This window comes from Microcebus murinus, chromosome 2, assembly GCF_040939455.1.
Source record: "Microcebus murinus isolate Inina chromosome 2, M.murinus_Inina_mat1.0, whole genome shotgun sequence".
In the NCBI taxonomy this organism is placed as follows: Eukaryota; Metazoa; Chordata; class Mammalia; order Primates; family Cheirogaleidae; genus Microcebus; species Microcebus murinus.
Window position 1 is genome coordinate 18,592,185 of NC_134105.1, and position 21,494 is coordinate 18,613,678.

At 43.7% G+C, this 21,494-nt stretch overlaps 1 protein-coding gene and 1 non-coding gene across 5 annotated transcripts in view; one reads left to right on the top strand and one right to left on the bottom strand.

The window, feature by feature from the left end:
* The first annotated feature begins 6,250 nt into the window (after positions 1-6,250).
* Positions 6,251-21,494, top strand: part of WDTC1 (WD and tetratricopeptide repeats 1) — a 70,270-nt gene continuing 55,026 nt past the window's right edge. For 2 of the 4 annotated variants that reach the window (XM_075995550.1, XM_012750579.3), the window contains exon 1: positions 6,251-6,661. The gene's annotated coding sequence lies outside the window, so the exon portion shown is untranslated. Of the gene's footprint in view, positions 6,662-16,176; positions 16,319-21,494 lie in introns of all 4 variants that reach the window. The other 2 variants (XM_012750577.3, XM_012750576.3) reach the window with 2 other exon arrangements.
* LOC142869890 (small nucleolar RNA U13) lies at positions 16,171-16,274 on the bottom strand. Its single transcript, XR_012918438.1, has one exon. It is a non-coding gene; the product is annotated as a small nucleolar RNA U13 (small nucleolar RNA).

Below are 21,494 nucleotides of genomic sequence, written 5' to 3' on the forward strand. Positions count from 1 at the left end.
TGACTATTGTAGCTTTATAGTAAGTCTTGACATCTGGTAGTGTCAGTTCATTGATTAACTGGTGTTTTAAAATTTGGGTTTCATAATTTATAACCATTACCTACCTCAGGACTCCTTTTTTTTTTTTAAGGGGTGGTGGGTTGTGAGGAGGGGTGCTCAGTTTCCTTGTTTTGTTGTTGTTTGTTTGTTTGTGTGTTTATTTATTTATTTTGAGACAGGGTCTCACTCTGTTGCCCGGGCTAGAGTGCTGTGGCATCAGCCTAGCTCACAGCAACCTCAAACTCCTGGGCTCAAGCCGTCCTCCTGCCTCAGCCTCCCGAGTAGCTGGGACTACAGGCATGCGCCACCATGCCCGGCTAGTTTTTCTTATATATTTTTAGTTGTCCAGCTAATTTCTTTCTATTTTTAGTAGAGACCGGGTCTCGTTCTTGGTCAGGCTGGTCTCAACGATCCACCCGCCTTGGCCTCCCAGAGTGCTAGGATTATAGGCGTGAGCCACCGCGCCTGAGCAGTTGTTGAGACAGAGTTGATGACAGGCTGCCACCCTGGGTAGAGTGTAGTGGTGTCATCCCATCTCACTGCAACCTCCAACTCCTCAAGCGCTCCTCCTGCTTCAGCCTTCTGGGTAGCTGGGACTATAGATAGGTACGTGCTACAATACCTGGCTGGGTTTTTTTCTTTTTGGTGGAGACGGGGTCTCACTCTTGCTCAGACTAGTCCTGAACTCCTAAACTCAGGTAATCCTCCACCTCGGCACCCTAGAGTGCTAGGATTACAGGTTATGACCCACCCTGCCTGACCAGGACTTCCTTTTCCATGAGAAAACTTGACCTCCTGTGTTTAAACCATTGCTAGTCAGAGTACATGTTATTTGCAACTGATAACAGTCTGAACCTACCTGCTAACTATTCAAGAGGGGCCCTCTTTGAATAATAATCTTTGGAATGCATTTTTTGGAAATGCCACAGGATTCCTTGATATATTTTCTTGACTGTCTCTACTAGTGGCAATCTTTGCCTTTGTTGGCTGCATCAAAAGGAAATGGAGACATTTAGTTCAGGAAAGAGAAGATTTAGTGGAGACATGAGAGCTTCATTATCTGAAGCTCTTTTAAGGTCCAAGGGGATCATTATGACTACCATTCCTGCTAATCCCCACCAAATTAGCTCAGACCTTTACATGGTTTACACAAATATCACCTTATTTAATACACAAAATCTGTTGCCACAGGGAACAGAATAAGGATAAATAAGTGGAAGTAACAATTTTATTATTAAGAACTGCCTAATGATCAGAGTAGTTCAAACAAGAAAACACATGTTGCCTGTGAGACAGAACTTGCTTTCCTGGGAAGGGCTGAGCAGAGAACTGGGGGTGCGCAGAAGGGAAGCCGGTTAGGGCCCACTTGACTCTAAGATTCAGACTCAAGTCTGGGGAGTAAGATTGGATAATTGTTTCTTTTTTTTTTTTTTTTTTTTTTTTTTTGAGACAGAGTCTCACTTATTGACCAGGCTAGAGTGAGTGCCGTGGCGTCAGCCTAGCTCACAGCAACCTCAAACTCCTGGGCTCAAGCAATCCTTCTGTCTCAGCCTCCCGAGTAGCTGGGACTACAGGCATGCGCCACCATGCCCGGCTAATTTTATATATATATTAGTTGGCCAATTAATTTCTTTCTATTTATAGTAGAGACGGGGTCTCGCTCTTGCTCAGGCTGGTTTCGAACTCCTGACCTCGAGCAATCCGCCCGCCTCAGCCTCCCAGAGTGCTAGGATTACAGGCGGCGTGAGCCACCGCGCCCGGCTTGGATAATTGTTTCTTAGCCTCTCTAAGTTGGGTTTAGAGAAGGAACAGAAGATCAGTAACATAAGTGGGAGTAGGAGAGTGATTCCAATTGGAAGGAATAGCTTGAACACAGGTGTAGTTTGCACAAGATAAGTTTGGATGCTCTCGATGGGCCAGTTGGACTAGAGTGTTGAGTTTGGACCCTTGGCAATTTGTGACTTTAGGCAAGTCACCAAATTGTTCTAGGCCATGGTTTCCTCCTGGATCAAATGAAGGGAGTATCTGAAATCAGTGGGTTTCAACACTTTCTCATGGTGACCTAGATTGTACTCCCAAAAGGCTTTGCAACCTGAAGTCCTAAACGAAATAAAAGGAAGTAGTAGTTCTTTTGTTATTATTTTCTAAACAATGAAATTTGTTATTTGGGTTTTTTTTGTTTGTTTTGTTTTTAGACAGTCCCACTCTGTTGCCCAGGCTAGAGTGCCGTGGCATCAGCCTAGCTCAGGGCAACCTCAAACTCCTGGGCTCAAGCAATCCTGCTGCCTCAGCCTCCTAAGTATCTGGGACTACAGGCATGCACCACCATGCCTGGCAATTTTTTTCTATATATATATTAGTTGACCAATTAATTTCTTTCTGTTTTTTAGTAGAGACAGGGGTCTCACTCTTGCTCAGGCTGGTTTGGAACTCCTGACCTTGAGCATTCCACCTGCCTTGTCCTCCCAGAGTGCAAGAATTACAGGCATGAGCCACTGCACCGGCCTGTTATTTGTTTTTTTTTTTTTAGAAAACTGATGCATACTGGATGTTATTTGTTTTTTTGAGATAGGATTGTGCTCTGTTGCCCTGGCTAGAATGCAGTGGCATGATCATAGTTTACCACAACCTTGAATTCCTGGGTTCAAGTGATTCTCCAGCTTCAGCCTCCCAGAGTGCTAGGATTGTAGGCATGAGCCACCGTGCCCAGCCACGTTTAACTTTTTGTACTTTTCTACATATGTACCTATAAATATATGACATTTTGTGTTAAATTTTACATAAATGTCATACTGAATGTATTATCTTTCAACTTTATTCTTTCACTCATTATTATGTTTTTAAACTTTATTACAGGCCGGGCGTGGTGGCTCACACCTGTAATCATAGTACTCTGGGAGGCCGAGGCGGGCGGATTGCTCGAAGTCTGGAGTTCAAAACCAGCCTGAGCGAGACCTCCCGTCTTTACTAAAAATAGAAAGAAATTAATTGACCAACTAAAAATATATATACAAAAAATTAGCTGGGCATGGTGGCGCATGCCTGTAGTCCCAGCTACTCAGGAGGCTGAGGCAGTAGGATCGCTTGAGCCCAGGAGTTTGAGCTTGCTGTGAGCGAGGCTGATGCCACGGCACTCACTCTAGCCTGGGCAACAAAGTGAGACTCTGTCTCAAGAAAATAAAATAAAATAAAGTTTATTACAATTGCATGGAGGCCAGGTGTGGTGGTTCATGTCTCTAATAGTAGCACTCTGGGAGGCCCAGGCAGGAGGATTGTTTGAGCTCAGGAGTTGAGACCAGCCTGAGCAAGAGCAAGACCCTGTCTTTACCAAAAATAGAAAAAAAATTAGCTGGGCATGGTGGTGTCCACCTTTAGCCCCAGCTAATTGGGAGGCTGAGGCAGGAGGATCGCTTGAGCCCAGGAGTTTGAGGTTGCAATGAGTTGTGATGATGCCACTGCACTCTACCCAGGGCAACAGAGTGAGACTCTGTCTCAAAAAAAAAAAAAAAAAAAATTGCATGTAAATCACTTAATTGATTATATAGATAGTACTTCATTGTATGAATAAACCACAATTTATCCATTGATTTTTCTCTGCAGAAAGACAGTTAGGTTGTTTTTACTCTTTTTGCTATTATAATAGTGTTGGGAAGAGTATCCTTGGCCAAGGATACTCTTCCCAACACTATTATAATAACTTTTCCACACACATGGAAAAGTTCCTCTGAGGTATGAGAAGTAAAATTACTGGCATGTAAAATATAAGCATCTTCAATTATTGGTTGATTATTCCCCCCTTTGTCCACGAATCCAATCAGGATATGAAAACAATGGTATCAGTGACTACCTCTGCAGAGCCAGCAATCAACTGTGGCATTACTGATGCTTTTAGTACAGAAAAAGCAGCTGCCATTCACTGCCACAAGCTTTATTAGAGTAATCCTTGTCTGTTTCCAAAGCCAAATCAGAAAATATTGGAATTGGTCACTTAAATATCTACCTAATACAGTAATTGTTTCTAGAATGTCATTGACACATGATTATATAGCCTGTGCTTGAATACTACCAGAGACAGAGAGCTTACCACCTCTCAAAGTAGCCCAGCTCTATTGGTTAGAAAATTTACTCTTAATCTGAAAACATCTATGGCTGGGAGATATGTCTGATTCTGAACTTAACCTTCTTGTGAGTCTCTGCTTATTCTATATGAAAGGGGTATAAGAATAACATCTAACAGACATGGTGATTGGAAGGATCAAGTGAGTTAGTGTGTGTGAAATGTATGCATATGTGTGTGTATATACATATGTATATATACATATATATATATATACATATATATGCATTCCTATATGGAGACGGAGAGAGAGAGAGAATGCAAGCATGAGCACAAGTGAATACCTGGTAGAAAATAATAAATAGCAGCTGCAGCTATTGTTTTTTTTCCTGTCATCCACTCTTTATCAACAAAAGTTCATTGTGACAACAAATATTTACAGAGTGTTTTCTAGGAGCTGTGGACTGGGCTAGGAATCACAGAAACAACACTCACCCTTCTCTGTTGGTATTAATATTTCTGAGATAGTCCGTGGCCTTGCCACCACAAACCAAGGGTTTAGAATGGCGGTTCTGGATTCATATAGTCTCAATTTTAATCCCAACTGTACTACTTCCTAGCTATGTGATTGTGGGAGTGTTGCTTAATCCACTCGTAAGTGTTACTCCCATGGTAAGTGTTCAATAAATGTTAGCTATTATTCAGTTTAATTGACCCAATGACCCTAGCCAAGGTTGCAGCCTGAACCTGAGGAGCTATGGATAGAAAACCTCAAAGCTTTCTTCTAGTCCCAATGTTCTATGGTTTTTTTAATATTCAATGGAACAGCTGTCAGGGAGGGGTCAAGAGGAATGACCTACAACATTTTTAGGAGAAAGGCATGAAAGGATTTGTAAGCTGAATTCACAAGGGTAAGTTCTTTACTAAATGGGGAGAAATCACTTTGGGGAGCTCATAGACTAATTCATACTCATCATGTGAGCAGAATCAGGAAAAGCAAGCAATGGGATGATAAACATGAGACAAACACTGTAAATGCTAAATATGTATATTCAGTTCTTCCTGAGGTGATGCCTGGTTCTCACATGAGAGACAGGCAGGGTTCAAAGACTCAGAGACTCTGGAGTCAGGCAGATCTGGGTTTGAATCCCAATTTGCTTCCTTATCAGCTATGTGACTCTGGGCAAGTTGCTCTTAACTTCTTTGTGCTTCAGCTTCTTTTCCTTTTCTGCAAAACACAGACAGCAATAGTACCTATCTAAGGAACTATACCCAATTCAGTGTGAATAAAAACGAATTATTTGGCAAATGGCACCCTCTTAGAGAGTGACAAGTTTCCCTTCTCAGAAGATGATGATAGTAACCTCTGACTTGAAGTTCCTCGTGGGTGGGGCCTGGTCTCTTCCTTAGGAAGTTAGACATAGTGTCTCCCTTGTTACCTTGGGAACTTCCTTACAGGTGTCTCCTCTATCAGACTTGGGACTCTACAAGGCTGAAACTGCCTCTCTACCTCAGAGGTGGGAACAGCAGTGTTTTCACCAGTCTCAGAGGGACCTTGTCTCTCCCACCTGCCTGAGGGTTCCCAGAGTGTGTGTGGCTGACCAGGCCACTTAGTGTAGGGCCGGTTTTCTGGTATCCGTTTCCTTCAGGGCTAGGAGACAAGAGTAAAGAATGTGCTTCTTCAGCAGCCCAGAGAGCAGGAAGAAGCAGGCTGAGGCTCCGTTCTTGGGGGCCCTAGGGCCCTAGCATGGGGGGTCACGCAATTCAGGGGCTCAGAGGAAGTCTTGAGGAGCTCCTAGAGGGCTGTATGGGGTTCTTGGGGGCAATGGACAACTGAGTGGGCGGGTGTCCCAGCAGCGGTGTGAAGAAGCGCGGTGGTGGGGTGGGAGGTGCGTCTGGGTAACTAATGGCAACCGGGCGGGGTAAGCCCGCTCGGCTAGAGCTCCTCCGTGGCGAAAAACTACGACTCCCAGGATGCCCCAGGGTCCAGCCCGGCTTTCCCGCCCGCCCACTGGCTGCCGGTCCCGCGAGCGGCGAAGCGGATTGGCCGCGGCGGTGCGGAGCTCCCCCACTAGCAGGTTAGTGGGCGCCGCCAGCAGCGGACGTTGACCGGGCCCCGGGGGACGTGCGGGATCGGGGGCCTGCCCTGCCATTCTGGAAACGCCCGGGCGCTGTCTCCGTAGCGTAGCCGCGGGCTGTGAGGCGTGGGGCGGGGGCGGAGACTGCGTGGCGCAGGCGCGGTGCTGGGCTTCTCCTGGGTCCCCAGACAGCTGGAGGAGATAAACAGAGGAGGAGGAGGGAGGGGAGTGCGTGTGTGAGAGCGCGCGAGGGAGTGTGAGTGTGTGTGAGCGCGGGTGTGAGGCGGTGCGCAGGGGCGGGCGGAGGCGCTGTCCGGCCCCGGCCAGGCGCCGGGCGGAGAGCATGGGAAGAGGCTAGAGCTGCCCGGGCCCCCCAGCCCCCTCCCCGGGATCGGCGCCCTCACTCCCGGGAGAGGGGCCGGCCCCCCCGGACGGACATGGGCTCCTGAAGTTGCGCCTCTGCGGGTCCGGGGAAGAGACCTGACAGGTACGAGTCGCCGCCGCCCCCTGCCCTCCGCAGGCGCCGAGGCGGAGACCGGCTCCCGCAGCCTCGGCACACGGGCCGCCAGCTCTGGGCCGGCTCCAGCCCTGCCGGCCTGGATCCTGAGTCCGCCCGCCTCGGGGCCCCGGGGTGTCCCGAGAAGGGTCAGGCCTTGCTGGGTCTGAGGGCAGAGTGGGCCGGGGGCGGGGTTGGGCCGGAGGGCTGGTCAGGACGCCGGGGGGAAGGCTGTGGGAATCCCCGGAGGCTCTACTGAGGGAGAGGTGGAAGTCGTTCCATCTTGGGACTTTTTTGTGGAGTTTTTGTTTGACATCTGATCTGGCTCCGATCTCAGGAAGAGGGGCAGGTGTAAATGCTGGGAGGGCAACGTGCAACGTTGCCTTGCCCTCTTAGTATGTGTTCTCTCTCTCTCTCTCTCTCTCTTCCACCGCAGATTCCCTCAGTAGCCCATCCTGGCACCAAAACGAACTCTGCCAAGGTGTTTCCACCAGGCGACTGTAGTGCCCTGTACAAAGGGCCTCTACTTGGGAATGGGCTTTTCAGTACCCACTTCGAAGGGTAAATAGGAAGTGAGGAGATAGACTACCAACCAGTAGGATCCAATTCTTGTTACTGAAAGCTACAGTGGATCGCTCTCCGGGTTGAATTTGCTTGGTGCCCTCAGGCTCTTTCTCCTTTGCAGGTGTATATACTCCAATGGTTTCTGGAGAAGAGGTATCAGGGCCTTAAGACTAACAGCCTAATTTGACTGTTTCCTCCAAAGTTCTGTTCTTTGACTTTCTTTAACCTCTTAAGGTAGTGGTAGAGCAACTTGAAAGTTTTTCTCTCAAGTTTAGGAGCCTGGCAGAATGGCTATAGCTTCCTTATTCTTTTCAAGGATGGGGTCGATGATCAGGTTAAAGTGACAATTAAGTGTTCCCTGTTTAACAAAGCCTAAAACAGTTTTGAGAAGAAAACTATTTTGAACGCACATTCTGACTCAAAGACATTATGAAATCTCCTCCTACAGGACAGGTATGCCCCGTGGCCTGCACTAAGCTTTTCTGTGTCTTAGAGTCCTTGGGTGGCCAGTCTTTGCTCACTATGGTGAAGAAACTACTTAATCCTATTTCTGTCTTGAGTTCTAACTTATTTTTCCTTGTAATTCTTATACCTTTAGAGGGATTGAATTGAATCTTTGCTGTTGAGTATAATAACCAGATCCTATATAACAGACCAGGGAATAACTAGTGGGGCTCCTTTAGGTGGAGTCTGAGACTACTGAGATTTTTCATTGTAGGTTGTTATATTTCATTGCCAAAACAACTTTTTCTGTCATCAATGATCATGGTGCTTTAAGTTTGGGATCCTGTTATCCTTTCCTTTTTTGACCTGTTTGGGGGTACTTACGTCTTACCTCCATTTGTAGAAGCAGTGCTTTTGGATCAACTCTGCTGAATAATTGAGTAACAGTCCGTATTTCTGCCTAGGACTGCTTCCCTGGAGGTCACTGAGGGAAAGAGAATATGTGTAATGATTATGATGATGGTGTTAATGTCTAGTTACCAGTCTTGAGTTTTAGAGCTATCACACAATTGGCAATTGGCACTCCTTTCTAGTTGGAAAGAGTTCAGTATTGACACGTGCATCATTTGTAGGGCATTTTCACACATCTGTACTTCAGGATCCGAAAGTACACAACTGGAAATCTTGAAGCCCACTGCCAAACATCTGTGCATCTTGAGGGGCCAACTGCTGAGGAAGATCCAGACTGTGACTTGTTCTTTAATTATTTTTATCTTTCTTCTCTCCTTTTAAATTAGTGGATATGGCCCACATGTGCAGTTCTGGGTCTCAGAGAGGGAGTCACAAACAAGTAATATGGTAATGTTTGTCTTTGGGTCATTGGTTTAATGATCTGTCCTGTTTCTTTTCTTTTTTCTTTCTTTTTTTTTTTTTTTTGAGACAGAGGCTCACTTTGTTGCCCAGGCTAGAGTGAGTGCCATGGCGTCAGCCTCGCTCACAGCAACCTCAATCTCCTGGGCTCAAGTGATCCTCCTGCCTCAGCCTCCCGAGTAGCTGGGACTACAGGCATGCGCCACCATGCCCGGCCAATTTTTTGTATATATATTTTTAGTTGGTCAATTAATTTCTTTCTATTTTTGGTAGAGACTGGGGGGGGGGTCTCGCTCAGGCTGGTTTCGAACTCCTGACCTTGAGCTATCCGCCCGCCTCGGCCTCCCAAAGTGCTAGGATTACAGGCGTGAGCCACCGCGCCCGGCCCTGTCCTGTTTCTTTTCTTCTTTCATACTCACTTTTTCACACCCTCCACTGCATCTTTGGGCTGCCATTGCACATTGTTGGACTCACAGAACCCTTGGGACCTTGAGTTGTGCTTTCTTATTAGCTAACACCTCTTTAAAAACCTAAGTCCTGACTGTTGCTATCAGAAACCAGTCCCTTGGTGTTATGTTTAATTCAGGTTAATTTAATTTGAGAGAGATTTACTAGTTGAAGTATATCCTAAAAAGTGATTGAAATTGTTAAGGGCCTGGTAGATCTTGGGCTCAGTTCTAGATAGTAGTCTTATTTTATCCAGTTTAACCTGCATGACTGTTCTGTGAGGTGGGAATCATATTTCCTGTTATACATATGAAGAAACAGATTCAGACAGGCTAAGTAATTTCCTTAAGGTCACACAGCTAGTAAGAGGAAGGATTGGAATTCAAACCCAGGTCTGTCTGCTCTGTGATATTAAGTTGCCTCTGGGACTGTGACACATGAGAAAGAGCTGAAAAGATGAAGGCTAAGAGTCTGGGGGAACATGATACCTTCCTTCAAATACTTGAAGAATTATCATGAGGAAAGGGAACTGGACTTTCTCTGTGTGACTCTAGAAGACACCCTAGGATTAAATGACAGACATTCCAAGAGGGTAGACTTTGGCTTGATAGGAGAGAATTTGGCTTTCTAAAAACAAAATGGGCTGCCTGTGAGGGAGTGAGTTACCCATCATTGGAGGTATTCAAGCAGAGGCTTTGCCACTTCATATTAAAGATATGGCCGGGCGCGGTGGCTCACGCCTGTAATCCTAGCTCTCTGGGAGGCCGAGGCGGGCGGATTGCTCAAGGTCAGGAGTTCAAAACCAGCCTGAGCAAGAGCGAGACCCCGTCTCTACTATAAATAGAAAGAAATTAATTGGCCAAATAATATATATAGAAAAAATTAGCCGGGCATGGTGGCGCATGCCTGTAGTCCCAGCCACTTGGGAGGCTGAGGCAGAAGGATTGCTTGAGCCCAGGAGTTTGAGGTTGCTGTGAGCTAGGCTGACGCCACAGCACTCATTCTAGCCTAGGCAACAAAGCGAGACTCTGTCTCAAAAAAAAAAAAAAAAAAAAAAAGACATGACAGAGGGCTTCAGAATTATGTAGGTATTTGAACTAAGTGATCTTTTACTATTTTAAATTCTGTGATTCTGTAAAAATGATATTAAACTCCTAGTCTTTTGTTTTCTCCTCCCATCCCCGTAAACTCCCAGTCTTTTGATCTGTAAAAAAACTAACATGTATTCAATACTCAATATGTATTACCACTTGCTAGATACTTTTTCTACAATATTTCATTTAATCCTCAAAAATCCCCTATAAAGAAGATATTACCGGCCGGGCGCGGTGGCTCATGCCTGTAATCCTAGCACTCTGGGAGGCCGAGGCGGGCGGATTGCTTGAGATCAGGAGTTCAAAACCAGCCTGACAAGAGCGAGACCCCGTCTCTACTACAAATAGAAATTAATTGGCCAACTAATATATATAGAAAAAATTAGCTGGGCATGGTGGCACATGCCTGTAGTCCCAGCTACTCGGGAGGCTGAGGCAGGAGGATTGCTTGAGCCCAGGAGTTTGAGGTTGCTGTGAGCTAGGCTGACGCCACGGCACTCACTCTAGCCTGGGCAACAAAGCAAGACTGTCTAAAAAAAAAAAAGAAGATATTACCATTTTTCTCACTTTACAAATGAGGAAACTGAGACACTAGAAAGTTAAGAAATATGCTGGAGACTACACAGCTAGTAGTGGTAGGGCTGATGTTTGAACCCATGTCCACCACTTCTTAGCTGTGTGACCTAGGGTAAATCATGTGTCCTCTCTGAGCTACAGATTTCTCATCTGTAAAATGAGGCTTATGATAGTATCTATCTTATAGTAGGTTTATGAGGACTAAATGATGTAATATATGCTTTACACTAGACCTTGTGATTGCCCTCAAGAGCCAGGCTTGGGTGTAAATGGTACCACTTTCATGACTTCCTTAGTATAAATTCCAAACTGACTGAAACCCTGAGAATTCTGGGGCCCATCTTTGTGCTATTAGTAATAGTTGCTGACTCCTCAAAGGACCTTGTGGCATTAGTGACTAATACCTTAAAAACGAGAAGCCTCAATAAGGGGAAAATGCAGCAACAGGTCAGAGTATGGGAGACAGTATCAGAGGCCCTGTGCAAAGAAAATTCTCAGTGACCCCTTATAGAGCCAGATTCGGGGATCACTGTGTGCATTTTTATATTATCTTCTTTTAGGATACAAGGTCACAACTGCTAGAGCTGTGACAGAGCTGGATGCCAAGAATAATGACCCTTAATCCTCCCTGTAGCCATCTGGGGAGGTATTAACCCTATTTTCTTAGGGTATGAGGGTAGGGAGCAGGATCAGACTTTGCCCAGGGAGCTATCCAGGGGCCCTTGAGGGCAGTGTTAGGATCAAGACCTTTGTAAAATTTTGTCCTTATTCATAACTCCCAGATTCTATTTTTAGAAAGCATAAAGCTTCTTATCTCTGAACATTTTAGGGAGCCTTTCTCAGAATGGGAGCCAGGCATTCCTGGTCAGGGAGCTTCATCAGTGGAGGCTTGAGTGTTTGGGTGCTGATGTCCTACCTGTTTTCCTTTTTTGAGTCACACATCTGGATATAAAACAGCTGCAACTGAGTTAGAAAGGAAGCATTTCCAAATTCATTGGTTTAGTTTTCCTTGATCTTTCTGCCAGGAGTAGAGTTAGAGGGTGAAACTTCAAAGGCTTCACTATGAGAGGTACTTTGAATTGTGGCAGGATTTGTGAAGATGCAAGTTAAAGGCAAAATCTATGACTGCAAATGCTCTTAAGTAGTGAGAGAAGACAACATTATCAAAATATGCTCCCCTTCTTCTGTTCTCTTCCACTACCTTAAGATAATTGTGGGCCCAGGAGAAGGCAGGGTAATTAGCTATGATTGCTGAAAAACAAAGTTCTGAGACATCTAGGAAAAATTTCCACAAAGCTCAAATGGCAATGTAGATCCCATTGGGGCAGAGGAGACATTAAGGTGAATTTTTGTCCAGAACCTCTCAGAAAGTTAAGTATTTTTTAGGATAGTCTTCTATAGTGAAAGCTTCAAGCAGTCCCATATGGGATCATTTGAGCCAGGAGTCTCAAAGATGACAAATAACTTTTCCAAAGATACTTTGCTGATGGGCCTGTCCTACCAGCCACACCTTTCCCAGAAACCATTCCAGAAACTGTGCCAACTTCGTCTGTGACCCTAAAATGGCACTCTTTAAATTTGTGTTTCAGACCAGCAGAGACAGGGCAATTTTGACCCTTTAGCCTAACCCTAAAGAATGGCAAAAGAGGGCCGGGTATGGTGGCTCACGCCTATAATCCTAGCACTCTGGGAGGCCAAGGTGGGAGGATCACTCGCCTGAGCAAGAGCGAGACCTGTCTCTACTAAAAAATAGAAAGAAAAAAATTAGCCGGGCGTGGTGGCTCATGCCTGTAGTCCCAGCTGCTCGGGAGACTGAGGCAGAAGGATTGCTTGAGCCCAGTGGAGGTTGCTGTGAGCTAGGCTGACGCCACGGCACTCTACCCCGGGCAACGGAGTGAGACTCTGTCTCAAAAAAAAAAAAAAAATGGCAAAAGACAATTTCTTTTTAGGCAAGACTGCTTAGAGACATGATCTGATTTAAGATAGTAATTTTTTTGAAACAGGGTCTTGCTCTGTTGCCCGGGGCTAGAGTGCAGTGGCATGATCATAGCTCACTGCAGCCCCCAACTCCTGGGCTCAAGCGATCTTCCTGCATCAGCCTCCCAAGTAGCTGTGACTATAGGTGCAGCATGCCACCATGCCTGACTAAGTCTCACTATTGTCCAGGCTGGTCTTGAACTCCCACCTTGGCCTCCCAAAGTGCTAGGATTACAGATGTGAGCCACCATGCCTACCAGTAATAGTAATTATTTTTTAGTGACCAATGGCCTGGGCCCTAGAGTCAGACTGTTTAGGTTTACTCTCCATTTAATAACTGTATGACTTTGGCAAGTTAACTTTTCTGTGCCTCAGATCCTGCACATGTAAAATGAGGATAATTATGTTCCTGTCTCATAGGGTTGTTATGAGGAGTCTGTAAGATAACACTTGTAAAATGTTCAGAATATTCAGTAAATATTACTTACCGGGCTCAGTGTCAAACATTTTATATGTGTGCTCTTCCATTCCTCATCAGCCTGTAAAGGTAGGTATATCAGATTAGGAAACTGAAGTTTAGAAATGTCAAGTCTCACAGAAAATAGGGGGCAGAGCTGGGATTTGAACCGTAGTTGTTTTTTTTTTTTTTTTTCTTTCACCATAGAAGATGGAATCAACCGTAGTTCTGTTATATTCCACAGCTCAACTCTTCATTTTATTATGCTACTTCCAGTGACTTTTATGCACAGAAAGTACAGCTCAGTCGTCACTTTGTTGCATATTTCTTCCTTTGTTTTTTTTTTAGAGACAAGGTTTTGCTCTGTTGCCCAGGCTCTGGAGTGCAGTGGTGAGATCATAGCTCACCACAGCCTTGAACTCCTGAGCTCTAGTGATCCTCCTGCCTCAGGCTCCCACCACTCATGGCTAATTTTTCTTTTCTTTTTTAGTTTAAGAGACAGTCTCACTGTGTTGTCCAGGCTGGTCTCAAAAACTCCTGGGCTTAAGCTATCCTCCTGTGTTGGCCTCCCAAAGTGGTGGGATTATAAGTGTGAGCTACCATGCTGGCATTTTTCTTCTTTTCTATAGGATTGCTCCAATAAGAAAACCACTACAAACAGAGTAAAAGGAAACTTGCATACATCTTTTTGCATAATTCAGAATGTTGAAAGGGGGTCAGTTGTCACCCTGGTTGGGAGCACCTCCCTGCTATAGGAGGTAGTACATCCAGTGGAAAGAGAATAGATGATTTCTATTCCATCTCTGTTCTGTTGCTAATTAGTAATATCTCCTTAGAATCATAGGATAGTATCATTGGAAGGGGTTTTGTAGCTCATCTCAGAGTCCACCTGTCATTTTACAGATGATGAATAGTCTGAGAGTATGAAATGCCAATTAAAAGCAGAGGCTGGCCTGGAGCACAAGACCCTAGATCCCAGTCGGGTGCATTGTCCTCAGTACCACATAATGTTGTGCTTCAGTTATTCTTTGTTAAATGGGGATAATAATAGCATTCTAGCTTCCTCACAGGACTGTCATGAAGTTCAAATTAAAATCATGAGCAAAAGCACTTTGACAGCTATAAAACATTGTATGTATGCAAGGTAGTCATGCTATTATTTGCTAAAAGCAAATATTTATTGGTGCCTGCTAAGCTGACATCATTTCTGGGTGACAAAGGGGATCAATTAGATGCATCTGATGAAGAGCTGGCCTTCAGCATGCTTTTAGTCTTTTTTTTTTTTTTTTTTTTTTTTTTGAGACAGAGTCTTGCTTGTTGCCCAGGCTACAGTGAGTGCCGTGGCATCAGCCTAGCTCACAGCAACCTCAAACTCCTGGGCTCAAGCAATCCTGCTGCCTCAGCCTCCCGAGTAGCTGGGACTACAGGCATGCGCCACCATGCCCGGCTAATTTTATATATGTATTAGTTGGCCAATTAATTTCTTTCTATTTATAGTAGAGACGGGGTCTCGCTCTTGCTCAGGCTGGTTTCGAACTCCTGACCTCGAGCAATCCGCCCGCCTCAGCCTCCCAGAGTGCTAGGATTACAGGCGTGAGCCACCGCGCCCGGCTGCTTTTAGTCTTTTAAGGAAGAAAAGCCACATAAATAACCACTGCTCAAGGTAGGGGACAAAGAAAATACAACCAAATTTTCTTTTCTAAGTTGTGATTTTAGGTGCAAAAAAGGATTTCAGGGCTTTTTTTTCTTCTTTATGATTGACATATAATTCATATACCTTAAAATCTACTCTTTTTTAAGTATATAATTCATCAGTTTTATTTTTATTTTTAATTTTTTTGAAACAGAGTCTCACTCTGTTGACTGGGCTAGAATGCCATGGCGTCAGCCTAGCTCACAGCAACCTCCAGCTCCTGGGCTCAAGCAATCCTTCTGCCTCAGCCTCTCGAGTAGCTGGGACTACAGGCATGCGCCACCATGCCTGGCTGATTTTTTCTATATACTTTTAGTTGTCCAATTAATTTCTTTCTATTTTTAGTAGAGATAGGGTCTTGCTCTTGCTCAGGCTGGTTTCAAACTCCTGACCTTGAGTGATTCTCCCACCTCAGCCTCCTAGAGTGCTAGGATTACAGGCATAAGCCACCCCGCCCGGCCAGTTTTATTTATGATTTTACAGACAGCGTCTCACTCTATCTTTTATTTATTTATTATTTTACAGACAGCGTCTCACTCCATCACCCAGGCTGGAGTACAGTGGCACAATCATATATCACTGTAGTTTTAAACTCCTGGGCTCAAGTGATCTTCTTGCCTCAATCTCCCAAGTAGAGTCTCCCAAGTGGTGGCAAATGCCACCACACCATACTAATTTTTCTATTTTTGGTAGAGAGATGATCTTGCCATGTTTCCCAAGCTGATCTCCAACTTCTGGCCTCAAGTGATCCTCCCACCTCACAAAGTACTAGAATTATAGGTGTGAGCCACCATACCTGGTCCACATCTGTTTTAATATGGTCACAAAGTTGTGCAGCTGTCACCGCTATCTAATTGAAAACATTTTTGTCACCTGAAAAAGAAACACATACCCTTGAGCTATAATGACCCACCTGGCAATTACCCCCCCTCTCCTCCTCAGCCCTAGGCAACTGTTAATCTACTTTCTGTCTCTATAGGTTTTCCTATTCTAGATATTTCACATAAATGGAATAATACATATAGTGGTCTTTTGTGACTGGCTTCTTTCACTTAGCATAATGTTTTCAAGTTTCATCAGTTGTAATATGAATTCGTACTTTATTCCTTTGTATGGCTGAATGATACTCCATTATATGGATATACTACATTGTATTTATTCATTCATCAGTTGACAGACATCTGGGTTGTTTCCGCTTTTGAGCTATTATGAATATTGCTGCTATTAATATTCATGTACAAGTTTTTGTGTGGACATATATTGTTAATTCTCTTGGATATATACCTAGGAATGGAATTGCTGGGTCATATAGCAACTCTGTGTTTAACTTTCTAAAGTGGGGCTTTTCTTAAATGATGTTTTCTTTTTTTTTTTCTCATGTCAGACGGGTAATGTGCCGATGTCGTAATAAGGTATGAGGGAGGCACATCTCACGCATGCGCGTGAAAACCCAACCATCACGCTTCTGAACTACAAAAGGATCAATGATGTTTTCTTATTGCATATAGTGCTGTCACTTACACATAGTAAGTACTTACAGTGTGATAGTTATCCCATGTAATCCTCACAACAGCCCTATGATGTTGGTACTATTTAATATTATCATCTCCATGTAACAGATGAAGAAATAGCCAGTGTTTCTTGAGCACTTACCACATGCTAAGTGTTTTACAATGCATTATCTCATTTAGTGTTCTCAGTAACCCTATAATATCTATGTTATAGATATTGTAATATATACCTATGCTCCAGGTGAATAAAACAGATGTTGAGAGGGTTTTGCCCAAGATCACACAACCTGCCAAGTAGTAGAGCCAGATTCAAACTCAAGTTTCCTTCAGTCCAGAGGTGGTTCGTAACTGCTATTTCTACCTTATTGTAAAAACAGTAAATGTTTTCCTGTAGAATATTTGGAAAATAACCAATATCATCTTTTTTCCTACCAAAGAGATGACTACTGGCTAACATCTTTGGTATATCCTTCTAATTATAGCATTACACTTTTTTGGTTTGACTTTTTCCCCCTTGAGACTGAGATGGCCGTATATGTGTCTGGACCTAATATATTAACTTTATATGATTTTCCATTTCATTAATCAGTCATCCATGTTTTAAATGACTTTACCATAGGAAAGAAAAATTTTTTAAAGGATTTTATTACAAAAATTCCAAATATGTGCAAAGTAAACAGAATGGAACAGAACAACGAACCCCCATGCACCCATCATCCTACTTTAACAACTATCAATGCGCTACCATTCTGATTCCATCTATACCTCCCTTACTTCCTACCTCCCATTCAATTTTTTTAGGTACAGTTTACATATATTAAAGTGCACTAATCTTTTTTTTTTTTTTTTTGAGACAGAGTCTCGCTTTGTTGCCCAGGCTAGAGTGAGTGCCATGGTGTCAGCCTAGCTCACAGCAACCTCAAACTCCTGGGCTCAAGCAATCCTACTGCCTCAGCCTCCCGAGTAGCTGGGACTACAGGCATGCGCCACCATGCCCGGCTAATATTTTCTATATATATTAGTTGGTCTATTAATTTCTTTCTATTTATAATAGAGACGGGGTCTTACTCTTCCTCAGGCTGGTTTCGAACTCCTGACCTCGAGCAATCTGCCCGCCTCGGCCTCCCAGGGTGCTAGGATTACTGGCATGAACCACCGCATCCAACCGTGCACTAATCTTGATTGTATAGTTTTGATATACCTATGTAACATACTCTCATCAATATATAGAACCTTTCTGTCACTCTAGATAGTTCTCAGGTGTCCTTTTTGGTCCTCAAGCCTCCAGGCAACACTGTTGTGGACCCCCCCCCCCCCGGAATAGTTTTGCCTATTCTAGAATTTTATATAAATGGAATCATATAGTACATGCTTTTTAATGTCTGGCTTCTGTCATGCAAAATTTGTGAGATTGTCCATGTCGTTGCCTATATTCTTTCATTTTTGTAGGTTTTAAACAACAGTTTTATTGTGATATAATTTCCATACCACACACAATTCACCCATTTAAAGTATACAAGTCATTGGTTTTTAGTATACTCACAAGTGTGTGCAACAGTCTCCACAGTCATTTCCAGAACATTTTTCTTACCTCAAAAAGAACCCTAACCACAATGAGATACTATTTCATACCCAGTAGGATGGCTATACTTTAAAAATACAAACTAAAAACTAGAAACAGAAGATAACAGATATTGGCAAGGATATGTAGAAATTGGGGCCCTCACACATTTCTGGTGAGAATGTAAAATGGGGTAGCCACTTGTGGAAAACAAGTTGATGATGCCTCAAAAAGTTAAACATAGAATTGCCACATGACACAGCAATTCTACTCTTAGGTATATGACCAAAAGAACTGAAAACAGATATCCAAACAGATTCTTGTACACAGATGTTCATAGCAGCACTGTTTACAACAGCCAGCAGATGAATGGATGAACACAATATGGTATAACAATACAATGGAATGAGGTACTGATACTACAACATGGATGAACCTGAAAAGCATAATGCTAAGTAAAAGAAACCAGACTCAAACAAAGGCCACATATTATAGGATTCCATAGAGACAGAAAGCCAGTTGGTGGTTGCCAGGTGCTGGGGTGTGGGAAGAGGATGGAGACTAACTATTTAATGGGTATGGGGTTTTCTATCACTCTTCTATTCCCCTATCCCCTTCAGCTCTAAGCAACCATTAATCTACTTTCTATTTCTATTCTAGACATTTCATATAAATGGAATTATACAATATGTAAGCTTCTTTCAGTTAGCATAGCGTTACCATTGTTCATCTATGTTGCCGCATGTGTCTATTTCATTCCTTTCTATGGCCAAATAACATTCCATTATATAGATATACCACATTTTTTTTTTTTTTTTTTTTTTTTTTTGAGACAGAGTCTCACTTTGTTGCCCGGACTAGAGTGAGTGCCGTGGCATCAGCCTAGCTCACAGCAACCTCAAACTCCTGGGCTCAAGCAATTCTTCTGCCTCAGCCTCCCGAATAGCTGGGACTACAGGCATGCACCACCATGCCAGGCTAATTTTTTCTATACATATTAGTTGGCCAATTAGTTTTCTTTCTATTTATAGACGGGGTCTCGCTCTTGCTCAGGCTGGTTTCGAACTCCTGACCTCAAGCAATCTGCCCGCCTCAGCCTCCCAGAGTGCTAGGATTACAGGTGTGAGCCACTGCGCCCGGCCACCACATTTTTTTTTTTAATTTATTTTTTTTTATTTTAGCATATTATGGAGGTAGAAGTGTTAAGGTTACATATATTGCCCATGCGCCCCCTCCCCCCTCAAGTAAGGATATACCACATTTTGTTTATCTGTTCATCAGCTGATGGATGTTTATTTCTCCCTTTTGGCTATTCTGAATAATGCTGCTGTAAACATTTTTGTACAGATGTTTGTTTGCAGTTTGCAGTTCCTTTGTTTTTAACAAAGTCATATTTTCCTTTCTGCTCTTGCATTTCAAACCTAGTAGAGGTGATAAAGGCTTCCTATATACTCTTTGCCTCGTCCATCCTATAATGAAATCTCCAATGTCAGCTTCGTCTCTGGTAGGCAAATAAGGGAGAAATGTTGTAACCCATGCTATTGAGCATAGCATATATAACAGGCATTACCAGGTTTTAGTAGAATACAAATTTGTCTAACATCTGTTGAGCATCTACTATGATCCACGTACTGTTATGTTCTTTCATACATATATATTTTTCTTTTTTTTGAGACAGAATCTCACTCTGTTGCCCAGGCTAGAGAGCCGTGGCGTCAGTGTAGCTCATAGCAACCTCAGACTCTTGGGTTCAGGTGATCCTCCTACCTCAGCTTCCTGAGTAACTGGGACTACAGGCATGCACCATCATGCCCGGCTAATTTTTTCTATATTTTTTTAGTAGGCCAATTAATTTTTTTTTTTTTTTGAGACAGAGTCTTGCTTTGTCGCCCAGGCAGAGTGAGTGCCGTGGTGTCAGCCTTGCTCACAGCAACCTCAAACTCCTGGGCTCAAGTGATCCTCCTGCCTCAGCCTCCCAAGTAGCTGGGACTACAGGCATGCGCCACCATGCCCAGCTGATTTTTTTCTATATATTTTTAGTTGGCCAATTAATTTCTTTCTATTTATAGTAGAGACGAGGTCTCACTCTTGCTCAGGCTGGTTTTGAACTCCTGACCTTGAGCAATCTGCCCGCCTCGGCCTCCCAAAGTGCTAGGATTACAGGCGTGAGCCACTGAACCCAGCCAATTTCTTTCTATTTTTAGTAGAGACGGGGTCTCGCTTTTGCTCAGGCAGGTTTCAAACTCCTGACCTTGAGTGATCCTCCCACCTCGGCCTCGCAGATTTTTTTATCATTTATCACATATTTTTTTATCATTTATCCTTCACAGCAGCCCACTGAAGTGTAGGAATTAGCATCCCCATTTTATAAAGAAGGAAACCGAAACTCAGAAAAGTTAAGTAACTTGCCTAAGCAGGGAGGGGGCTGCAATTCAGGCCCAGGTGCGTAAGCATTGTAAGTCTACCTCTCTTTCTGCTCCATTATCCAGAGCCAGGCAAGGACTATGGCACATGTGAAAGGGGTGGTTCCTCTTGTTTAGTTATTACCATTCAATGCTTGGTTCCAGATGAGTAATCTTCACAAATGAACTTGGTTCTAAGACTTATTAACCTGAGGTTGTTGTATTACTGGTACCCTTTGCATTATGAGTAGAATAATTCCTCCAAATCAAGCTGTCAATTGAATTTTATTTTCTTTTTCTTTCTTTTTTTTTTTTGAGACAGAGTCTCGCTTTATTGCCCAGGCTAGAGTGAGTGCTGTGGTATCAGCCTAGCTCACAGCAACCACAAACTCCTGGGCTCAAGTGATCCTCCTGCCTCAGCCTCCCAAGTAGCTGGGACTACAGGCATGTGCCACCATGCCCGGCTGATTTTTTCTATATATATTAGTTGGCCAATGAATTTCTTTCTATTTTATAGTAGAGATGGGAGTCTCACTCTTGCTCAGGCTGGTTTCGAACTTCTGACCTTGAGCAATCCGCCCACCTCAGCCTCCCAGAGTGCTAGGATTACAGGCATGAGCCACTGCGCCTGGCCTGAATTTTATTTTCTTGTTACCTTCCTTTGTATTTGTAGAGATATATTCAGAAAAAACTTTAGAAAAAACTTTCCCAGTAGCCTAAATTAAAAGTTTGTGGATGGCTCACACCTATAATCCTAGCACTTTGGGAGGCTGAGGTGGGAGGATCACTTGAGGCTGGGAGTTGAAGACTAGCCTGAAAAACAGAGTGAGACCTGTCTCTACAAAAATATAGAAAAATTAGCCGGGTGTGGTGGCACATACCTGTAGTCCTAGCTACTTGGGAGACTGAGACAGGAGGATCGCTTGAGCCCAGGAGTTGGAGGTTGCAGTGAGTTACAACGATGCCACTGTACTCTAGCCTGGGCGACAGAGCAAGACCCTGTCTACAAAAGAAGAAAAGAAAGTTTATGGAAGTGATGGGGTTAAGTGTTGACATGCTAGCCATTTTAGAGCTCCAGGAATAGAATACATTTTGGGAAGTGTAACATCTGCCTAGCATCTCATATTTTCTTTGTAACATTATGTCATATGTTTTCCTCTGTGCCTTAGGTATTTTTATATTTTTCATAATTCTACCTCCCGGAAATCCTCTTCCTTTTTGTTAAGTA